The sequence below is a fragment of the Athene cunicularia genome, assembly GCF_003259725.1.
Source record: "Athene cunicularia isolate RWA chromosome 1 unlocalized genomic scaffold, athCun1 chr1_part1, whole genome shotgun sequence".
Classification (NCBI taxonomy): domain Eukaryota; kingdom Metazoa; phylum Chordata; class Aves; order Strigiformes; family Strigidae; genus Athene; species Athene cunicularia.
This window is the reverse complement of record NW_020799091.1, coordinates 42288725-42300727: the sequence shown is the minus strand read 5'-3', so window position 1 is coordinate 42300727 and position 12003 is coordinate 42288725.

Here is a 12003-nt window from a genome sequence, read left to right as displayed (position 1 = left end):
GCAACATAGGGACATGATATTTGAAGTCTTTGCATGACATAATATGAAATGATGGTCAGCACTGAACCTTGACTACTTGACATTAACAATGTTAATTTATATGTAAGAATCTGCCTTCCACAGTTGTGATACAGGTCATTTGTTGAAATATAAACATGGAGTACAAACTAACATATGGAAGTTGAAGCTGATGCTGCTACAAAGACATATTGAAACTCAGATTTTTGCACTGGTGACTATGTACAGTGGGGTTTATTTGTGCCATCCTTCTCCTGTTAAAACTATATGTTTGAGAGGAAAGCATCTCACACATATTCTGCGGGTGCTCAAATCCATGTTGTAGTACCTTTTTTCTATCTTCACATAACTTAGAGGAAATAAAAAGAGAAAATATATCAAACAAACAGATAAGCCAATGGCTCATAAAATATCATGACGTGTAGTTTCTTTTCCACACCAAGACATTTCTTCTGTCCATCCATCCTTAGTGCTTCCATTGCAACAGCATCCCATAGTTGCCCATCAAAATTTTTTTTTTCCCATCCTGGTCGTATTGTATGTTTGTACTCCTTCAGATAAACAATGTCCGTCAAAGAAAATCCATCAAGACAGTTTAGGAATTAACAAGATTATTGCCTCTGTTTGCGGATCATAACCCTTTTCCTTATTTTGTCTGTCTATTACTAAGGTTGAAGGCCCTTTGTAGAAGATCCATTTGCTATCTTGTACAATGTCTAACACATATGGTTCCCATTTTTACCTAATCCTCTGGTAACATCATAGAAAATAATAGCAAAATGGATATGTTAAGCTATCAGGGAAAATGGTTTCATCTGTGCTGTACTGCTGGGTGAATTCAAGGCCAAGCCTACATTACTTCCTTCTTTTTAGGCATGACCTTAGTTCCAGATCTGAGCTGACCCAGCTGTATTTCCTGGAGAAAAAATCAGGTTTGCACTGCTTTTAGGATGCTTGCAATTACCTGGCACAAAGGGAGGCACCCTGTCCAATTTCCAGCAATTCCTTCTTGTGAGACAGCGGTTGAGAGGGTGATCTGACATCCTTCCTATTATTTGTCCTTCTAATATCGTACCTCTGTTCTGTAGAATGTGATTCACCCACATGGCTTTAGCTGTATAAGAGTTAAATGTTAAGAACTGCATGCTCTGTAGTAAACAGAGAGGGACAGATACGTCCAGAAGATGATTCAATCCTTCTCACTTAGGCATCTACTTTAGGGTGCAACACATTGCTTCTGGAGACACCTGGCTCACTCTTTAAAACCAGAAACCTCCTTGATTGAAAATCACTGTAAATAATTTTACCCTCCCTCTACTTTTATTCTCTACCCAGCAACCATTTTTTTCTTTCTCTTTCCTACATAGGTACCAATATGCATTAAATTAGACAGATTTTTTTTTCCCATCATTTCTCTGAATATTTTTATTATGCTTAAATTTCAGTGGTTAATCTGATACACAACCATATATGAGGGAGAGAAAAGTTTTTGTACTTTCCAGTAAATGTTGACTTTGCTGAAATCTTTATTGCCTGGAGGAATAATTGTGGTTTTGGTAAATATCTGTGACATTTGATCTTATACTTACCTAGCCGTGTTTTAAAAATCGGGTGGAGACAGAGTATACTTTTAAAATAAACTTACCTAACTTTTTATGACTGATCAACTTTCTCCTTCCCAAACTTCACGGTGGGAAGTGTCATCCTTCTCAGTCACCCTAATACTGATTAAAATTAGCAAGAAGAAGTTCTGACTTATTGATTGCAAAAAGAAAATAAATGAAGAGAAATACTATTTGTTAGGTGTTAGGACTGGTAGTATTGATAACAGAAGTGAGAAAATTAATTTTTAAGTTTAAAACCCAGCTTTTGAAAGAAAAATAAAGACAAAAGTTTCGACACCAAAACAATAGGAACTACAGATCATTCCATCAGGCACCGGATAGATAAAGGCGGTGAAAGAAGAGAAAGGGAGAACAGTAATAGGAAAACTAATAGAAAAACAGATCCAATGTGCCTGCATTGATTTTTGTGATTACTGTTTATTAAAATGCAGTGGATACAGATTATCTTTCTTTCAAATACTCTGTATTTATTATTGCTTCATTTGCCTTGAAATGATAACTGCAGGCACTTAAATAAATGGATTTCAGCATTGTCTAGTTTCATTCTACCACCCTTGTCTGTGATAAGTATCCCTGTAGAAATGTTATTTTGAAACTTCTTTAAGCAATGTTTCTCTGTTAATCACAAGATCTTTCTTTGTATGTCTTCAGCTTATATTTTCTCTTATTCTAATGGTAGAATAATATTTTCTGGTATAAAAAATTGCTGTACATTTGGAAACAAGTTTTACTGTGACTTCATTGTTAAACTTACATTTTTGAGTTAGACACTCTAAGATATGTCAGAATCACAGGATCTGCCACATAATTCCTATATGACCTTTTGCACATCGAGGTTATGATCATCTAAGTAAATTAAAGGTGGCCAGGCATGGACCTGTGAAGTGAGGCCCTCTGGCATGGAACACCTATATCTATGCTAATAAGATATTTTTTTTTTCTCCCAGGTAGGGTAGATGTTTGCAAACTGTCCATTGGTAATGGTCCCTGGACTTACCTAACCCCCAAACTGAAATCATAAATTGTTTGTAGGGTGCTAGTTGGTTTAGACAAAAATCTTGTTAGAAACTGCTCTAACAGACATAAGAACATTTCTAGGCACTGCTTAATTTACCATGAAGCACCTTTAAACTCCATACACCAAATTTCTAAAACTATCAAGATACAGATGGGTATACATTACAATTCAAAGAAATTTTACAAAATTATAGTTATGTAGATGCCTATGAAAATCTCACTAAGTGCCTCGTTGCATTATGTAATTGCATTTTTAGATGGTTATGTGCATTTTAAGATGTCTGCCTGTAAAATAGAATTGGTAGTTCCTCAGTTGTTTGTCTTGCAGCTCTCAGAGAATGACTACACTGCAGTCTGTGGCTATGGGCTAGAAATCCGTGTTTCAGTGCAGGTTCCTGGTCAGGTTTTACAGTCAGTGTTGAAATCTGTACTATATCAATATACTAATTATACAACAGCTAGTCAATTAAAAGTTTGCTTAGGTATGTCTATGAGTGGCCTTAATGATACAGATGCCATATGTATAGAATCTAGATTGTATCTCTACAGCAAGGAAGGTAGGTGCTACTTTTTTACTCACACAAACTACAAATCGACAGTCCAGCACCTGTGGTGTCAGAATTATTCTCTCCCATATGGAGAACTATTTTTTGTTTCAAGTGGTTATAGAATACTGAATGCTGCTGTTGACAAGCTAGTTTCAATTAGCCAATTGCAGGTGTAAATCTGCCCAGAAAACCCTACAGTGACAGTCTGGAAATTCCCCACTTTCTCATCACAATTTCAATATTATTATCTTTTGCCAACAGGAGCTAAAAGAGATGTTTTGGTTTAGCAGTAATCACCTGATTGCTGAGTTGTTACAATCTGTATTTTTGCTATGTATGGAGATTTCTTATTTCTAATAAATTGTGTTTATTTATAATTTACTTAAAACACTCCTTCAATCTCATTTTAGTTTCAAATGTGTTTTTTCCTTACATGTTCCCACCCTAATGACTTCAAAATCTTAATTCAGGAATGTAGTTAGACTACTTCTCTGAAGGTTTGAAAAGCAATGAGGAATGCCTGATGGAGGTATTAACTACCAAATTTTGATGTATGAATTAAGATACAGAGACAGATCTCCATAATGAACACAAAAGCCATTTACATTAATTTCAGAGTGAAGTATCATGCTTATAAACTTTTCATGGCAGCAGTGTTGCATTTTGTTGAAGTGGTAATTTCATAATTCTCAGAGATGGTACACTTATTACTCTATAACAGCATAAAGATGCTGTGCAGTGCCTTTATTAGAAAGGAATAGTTATATGATGTAGTTTGCCCTCTTTTCTTTCAAATTAGAAGGAAGGAAAACATAAATACAGAGAATCTAGAATAAAAGCAAGAATGCAGTGATGGTGCAGATCTGAGTGCTCTTTCTGCTTACTAGTACATGCCATCTCCTATTCTGTGCATGCCTAAAGCAATGCCAGTCTTATTGTTTTCCAGCTCTTACTCTGCTTCCTGCATAAAACAAGTCATATGGGCTTGGGCCTTTTTCCTACTTTTTTTTTTTTTTTTTTTTTTTTTTTTTTCCCAGAAGTTCCATCTATTTTTTATCACCAATGTTCAAAACTCAAGCACTTAGTTCACAGGATAATCTGGTTAGATCAATACAGCTAAACAAAATACAAGGTACCAACACCTATTCCTGCAGACAAACAGAGTGAAGAATCTTGCAACTATAGCATTTAGCGTGTGCAAACATATTACATCCACACCATGGAGCACTCCATTCTGGAGTTCCTTTGGGCTCACTGTGGTGTTTCTATTGGTCTGTCACTAATCCATTCGTTTTGTATGTCTTGACAACTTAAACTGTTTTAAACAGTGCAAGGGCTTTGCTTCAGCTCAGCAAAGAGTCTGGCATTTCCATAGCAGGAAACTGAAGAAACTGTGTTGCATGCTATGGTATGTGGAATGAGGGGATTTGAAGGTTGCTGAGTGTGCAGAGTTTCCCAGAATAAAGCTGAAGAAGAGCTGTGGCTGGAGAGAGCCACATATGAAATAGATTTATCCTGGACTGTCTATTGAGAAACATCCTTGAGGTTATCCACTGATTCTCAGCTTGGGTATTATTTTGAGGAGAGCTAGTTGGAGCAGTCGAGAATAGAGCCAGAGAGTAAACCAACAGCTAAACAATGAAGACACAGAGCAGAGACTTCCATTATTCAAGTTTCTGTCCTAGAGCTATTTTATTTAGGAAGGTGGCCATATGTCTTAGACTGCAAGTTTAGGGTCAGGCATGAGATCAAGGCAGTATTTTTTGTCCAAAATGCTTCAGTGAATGTTCACATTTTAACTCTGAAACCTGGCTGAAGAGAAAGATGAAGCTTATTCAACTGTGAGCGCGCACCCAGATCTGCTTCTGTTCTGTGAATAAGGTTGGTGATATTGATCATGCAGAGTCCTCCACTCTCTTCTATCAGCCCTTGCAGCAATGTTACATCATTAACATAGGACAGGTCCTTCCCAGAACTTCTGACATCATGTAAAACATTAGCTGTGGAGATGTGTGGGATGCCTGTTGTTAGAGCAATGGTGATCTTGCAACATCTGAATTACAGGATGCTTGGATGAGCAATGCAGACGTGGGAAGTCCAGGCCTCGGGGTATGTCATGCCTTTAATATGTAGAGAAGGATAACTCCCTCTCAAATGTGAATGAGAAAAGTAAAGAGGGCTAATGCATAAAGTTCATGAGGTCTGATATGTATTTGACATCTGTACTGGCTGTATTGGGCCTACATTCGCCTATATAACTACCAGGAAACTAAGACTAGTGTAATAAGCCACAGGAAAGTATTTCTTTGAATTAACAAAGTTTTATGCAAGTTCTGTTTTGCTTTGGTTTTGGGGGGATAACTTTTTGTTCCAAGAGTACTATTCAGCCCAAGTACCTCTGTAAAGGGGAAATAAAAGGATCAAGGAAACAAAAGAAACAGTCACTGACTGAAAAAGCTCATTGTATTTAATACAGCTTTTTCATTAGTTCTTTTTTTATGATTCTAGGAAATTTTGCCCTTTAAAATTACTTCTTTGTTTGCACTTCCTTTCAGAAATGTTTTAGTTATATTGCACGTCCTTTTTAAACAACAAAATCTTTTCTACCACTTCCAGTGGCTTAGGTCTTCTCTTTCTAACACTGAGTTATTTATTATATATCTTTTGTTAGGCACAAACCTACTTTTGTGAGAAGCACTTTATAAACAAAGTCCCGGACATACACCTGACAAGCTTTTCATGGTGTACTTTGTAAGCAGATCCAATAGTATGCAAAAGCCCAAACCTCGTTTTGATGATCCCAAACGTCATTTAAATGAATACATAATTAAGGTATTTTTATGAATTTGATTACATCTCTCTTCTGCAGGTTTTTGAGGACTGAAGAAGGGGGTTATAAAATATTGCTTCAAAGATAATTCCCTGACAATTCTGGGAATGTCATCATAGCATTTACAACAAACGAGTGATGGAGAAGAAGAAAAATGACAGTGTGAGCAGATTGGAACACAAATTTAATTTAAAACTCATAGTTTATGAATTCTTCAACCATGTAGTTTAATGACCAAAAAGAAAGACGTCATCCTTATCTATTCCTCAACAGTATTTTTCCTGTGTTTTTGTTCCTGTGGTGTAAGTTTCTCGGGGCAGGGAATGTTTGTGTATTGTCTATCACTCCAATAATTTAGTCTGGATTTAGACCATTTGGGTAATTCCTTAACATGTAAATAATAAACATAGTGCTACTTTGATGTAGATACAGATGCCACTTCTGCTTTGCAGTTTTTCCAACTTGGGTTGGCTACATTGGTTGCAATAATGTCACAAGATGGGAACAAGTGTGGGAATGGCAATGAGAAAGCTTTGAAAATTTGTATATATGATAATAAGCACCTATAGTCTCCACTGAAGGACTCAAATATTTGATGCATGTCATGGCAATACAATCTGCATTACCTAATCCAGAGGCACCAAGGAGTTAACCAGAGTTTCATTTCCCACTCTGCTTCCCTCGTGTGAATGACAGAAGAGTCTGATCATAGAAGAGAAAGCATGTTTTGGAATTAGTGTGCTGCTACCAACTATTATACAATGGGTTTTTCCCTAAAATCAAAATGCATTTTCTATGTATTATCTGACTATAATGACTTCTGAACTATAGCCTTGAATGAGTGAGAAGACCTCAAGAGGATTTCTTTGTTTTTCCTTTCAAGTCATTCCACTACTTACACATACAGGCATCAAAATCTGTCATTTTTCATCTTGAAAACAATGTTATGAATGGAAAATGTAGCAAAGTAGCTCATTTTTCTCAGCATCAATTGCGCCTTCCCTCCTGTTTGTAATAAGGATCGCTTTTGATGATTATTATGATGGCGTTTTGTTATTGCCAAGACACATGCATGAACACTTTCATGCTTTCATGAACTCTTTTTTGGGTCGTTGACAGCAGGATTACACTGATTAAATATATCTGTTCAAAGTAGGTCAGATGAATACTGCCCTAAATGTGGAGAAATTTTCACTGTAAGTACAAGGAATCCTAGGGTGACCGTTCAAAAAAAAAAAAAAAAAAAAAAAAAAAAAAAAAATCACACAAATCTCAGACTTTCCTGTCTTTTTGAAAGAGGGGAAGAAACACTGATGAATTTTTCCACCTTACTACAGTGTAGCAATTTCTTATGAAAATGTTCTTCTCCATTAAAAACGTAACCACAGTGTGTTGCAATGTATGCTTTTAAAGTACTACTACACAGAAGTGTTCCACAAACATTATGTAGCCACACAGGAAGACAGCACATCATCATTAGCTGACTCTCACATCTCCCCTTATATAACTGACAGAAGTCTTAGAGAATACATGAATTATCATGCACTTGTGCTTCATTCCTAAAACATCCAGAGCTCCTTCACATATGTTATGAAGAAATTCAAAGGCATCTTGTCCTTAAAACTCAGAACAAAACCCAAAGTGAAACAAGAGACAGTTTCATTGTGATAAAACAGTCTGAATTGCAGTCCTGTGTGCTAAAAGAGACATTTTATCTTCTTAGCTGCCCAGCACAAACTAATTACCTAGTGTAGTGATTGGGACCTCATGGCAGAGGCAAAAGAGTTCTGGGATCTGCCTCAAAGAATGCCTAAGTATTTTACATTAAAACTCTATTTATCTGGAAATGTCTTAATTCAACAAAGAATAAGACTGAAGTTCCTAAGAAAGGTCTCTAGGAGAAAAACTCCTAGAGAGGAGTTTTCAGTCTTATTCTTTGGAAATCAATGGAAAGTTTGAAGCCCAAACTGGAGTTAGGAGCTGAGGCAATGTGTTTTAAGCTTTTGCCTACATGTCAGAGGAACTTCAGAATAAAGAAGAGTTCTTATTAGGTGTGAGAGTTGTGGTCTTAGGCAGAATTTATCTACTGCAACACTTAGGTTGAACAAATATTCAAAAAAAAAAAAAAAGCAGCACGTAAACTCTTATCTAACCTTCTGTAGAAATACTCTGTTGTAGCTAAGTTATGGGAACTATGTGTTCTAAGATTTGCTTTAGTACTTAGGAGAGGCAAACAGGTTTGAGTGGACTATAAAACTAAAATATTCTAGCTATTATAGAGGAGGATTACACTGACTGAAATTATAGCTGGATCTTATAATTTAGTGGACATAACCTTACAGAAATCTTTCATACACTAGTTGCTCCCTACATGTTGTGTTAGCTCTCTTACACTGGATGCAGGGAATTCCTAGTTCTGTGAATTCCTAGAACTTTGTACAGACCAAAAATAATGAAAAGGACCGTTTTGTTTCTCCTGGAATAGTACTTAGGAGTTTGGGGTTTTTTGGTTTGGTTAGCTAGTTGGTTGGTTTTTTGGTTGGTTGGTTGGCAGGTTTTTTGCCTTTTGCCATATTTGCAGAAGTTTAATACTATTAATTGTAATATTAAACTGGGATATGTCTTCTAAAATGCATAATAATTTAATCTATTTATACATTACATTAGACCTATCCTAACACAAGTCTGCCTGGTTTTATTTCTTCATTCCCCCTCTCTTGAAAGAATTTTCCATATTTTATTCTTTATTATTGACTTTTTCAAAAACTGACCAATCATGTGTTGGCTTCTGGCAGTAATTATGTTGCAAATAGATTTTTTTCCCAACTTCATCTGAGGTATGACTGACTAGGATTTTTCATTCACTCTTTAAACATTGAGAGCACTGGTAAATAAAATACTAATAACATTTCATTTAGCACTTTGAGCGGATTTTAACAGCCTTGTGGCCAGTGAATCAATGGAGCTCTGTCTAGTGGTAAGATAGTAGGAAACTTTGAGAGAAAATAGACTAGGTTAACAAATACCCCATAAAATATAGCAAACAAATTGAACAGGAAATTTTAAAACCCAAATAGAAAGACTGCAACTGTGTCAATGTAAAAAGATCTCATTTGTCATTTTTGTATTTTCACATGGCAGACTTCAGGTTAAAAAAATTTTGCTGTATTCTAACCGTGGAAATTAATCAAGTAAGTTTTTCCATTAGAATTTTTACAACTGAGTTTTTGTTTATTGTATATTATTATTTATAAAACAGGTGCTCTAAACCATGCTTTTGATATCTTTGCATTGGAAAATTCTATGGAAGAGGAAATATTTTATCTACATGTCACTGGTTTTATGTAAATATCTGCACTGTTTACATATGTACACAGTGTGGTCACAAGATCCATTGTAACTGCAAGATTGGGCTGGATTATGAGGTTGTCTGGCAAGTCTCTACCGATCATGATATACAGTGGACTCAATTATCCCATAGATAGAATATGCAAACTACAATGAGGTCCAAGAAGAGAGATAAAGAAGGATAAATTGAAGTAATCTTGGAGGTCAATCTTCTGGTATCATGGAAAGGGAAAAACAGAGATACTGGAAGATGGGTAACTAGTGAGGAATTGAAGGAGTTTTTTTTAAATCTCAGACTCCATCAAGGCTACAGAAAAGACAGTGTATTTCAGATGGCACACAGCTCCTCAAGGTGAGGAGAGTGAACTTGTCTTCTATTTGGGTGACAGAAAAAGCATCAAATTAATAACAGAATGGAGAGTAATCAATGAGGCAAATGTAGTTCAAAGCAACATGACACGAACAAAAGATATTTTTTCAGTTTCTTATGTGTTGACTAGAGGTAAGAAGAACTGGTAATTCTCATTGAAATGAAGAAATTTTACATAACTGAAACAAGTGAAATCTGGCAGAAGGATTCCTGTCACTGCAATACTAAAATCAACTGTTAAAACCTGCTTGGGGGGGACAGGATAGGTAAAAGAGGAAGATGTTATGAAGGAGCTTTTTGGCATCCCAGAATCAAAATGTATTGAATGCAAGAGAAGAGGCTCTGTTCTCTGAAATCTGTGACTGAGAAGCATGGAAGTATCTGTATTCTGGGCTCTTCTGTAATGTATGTGGGGGTGAGGGGAGAAGAAGGTTCATTGTGGAGGATTTCAATTTAGAAGACTTGTATAAGAGAAATTCAAACACTGAAACATTTGCCCAGAAAAACTGTGGAGACTCCATCCCCACAGAATTTTAAAACCCAAGTGGGCATGGTCCTGGGAAACCTGCTCTTGGTGATGAAGCTTTGAGCAGGTTGATTGGACAAGATATTCTCCACAGATACCTTCTGACCTCAATTAACATGTGATTCCATTAAAAAATCAATGAAATCCAGCAGTTCAAAGTTGCTACTAGTAATAACTCTGAGTATAGTAGAAGAAGTGGATATGACAGAAGGATATGGATACACGATCTTGCTACAGGGTAACTGTGAGACACCAATATGATACAATTTCAAAATTGGGAAACAATACATTAAAGTGTACCAATGGCTGCATTTTTGGTAGATATGGGAAAGTATTAATATAATTTATATGTATACCTCAGTTTCAGCTCTATTTAAAAAGGATGAATTAAGCATGCTACAGAGAAAGGCTCTTAAAACAAGATTATCATTCCTCAAAATGGCTGTTTTCTATTAAAACCCTAAAGAGAATAAACTCCAACACAGGCAAAACCTAAGATAAGGAAAACAGGCATAATTTCAGGTGGGAAATACAAAGCAGACTTGTAACTAGCAGAAAGAACTCCTGAACAACTTTCAAGAGAGTGACAGGAAAAAAATCCATCTGTTTTAAAATCCTGCTTTATGAGTTGATAGATTATGGATGATATTTGTTGGCAATAGCATGGGGCTGGACTCCAAGATCTCTCAGGAGGTAAATATATAGAGAATTTCTAAATGACTGTAACACAAAATACATTACATCCAGGAAAAGATAATTTTACTTTGGATATGAGAATAATGGGTAAAAGCTGTTTAATGACTGGAATGGTTTAGTAACTTCTTATTTTGACTTAAACTTGTTTATTATTTCTTATTGTGGGTGAGCTTTTTTACATGCAGGTAAGTAAGAAAAAGACCAATCAGTACTATGCATGCTAAGTTTTTGAAAGAAATATTTTCACAAATTTGAGAATGAGCATAGCTGATTTGGAAGACAACATGTAAGCAGAAAAAAATATAATTAAAACTAAGAATTATTTAATAATTTTTAATAATTTAAGAATATAATTTATTAGAAGATTAAAATATTTTGCTTCTGTAGTGAAGGCAGAATAACTGGTTAATTTTGGAGAGAAGGAGGAAAAATAGAGTAATAGACTATAAATAATACAAAACAGCAGTTGTGAAATGCAAAAATTTATATAGGGAAACTAAGAAGGGAACATTATTATAACAAAAATATCAGTTTATCACTACATGTAGCCCATAAAATTGTTGAAAATCATGACAAAAATCCTACAGAACCTGTACTTCCAGTTTCACACCTTTGTGGATGACATGCTAGAAGAGAAAAAACACAGGTTTAGGTAAAAAGAATTTCTTAATCACAGTGACTTTATTGTCAAATAAGTTCAGGAGTTACAAGTCTTTGAGAAAGATATTCTTTGAAGAGCTGCTGTTCATCACTCTGACTTTTTGCTGTCTGTGACTTTTGCTGACATTCCAGACTGGGATGAGTCCCTCTGACGCTTGCTTATCCTGCTTCCATGTAACAACAGGCTGAGGTGATCTCAGCCCTCATCTAAGAAACCCTGGCCTCCCTGATGCCATAGGAGTTAAATATTTTTCTTACCGAAATCATTCTGATTTACAAAGAATGTACACAGAGGCTCCATTACTCCAAACACAGTACAATTAAACAACAGGAGAGTATTTCCGTTCTCACAGTTCTATGCCAGC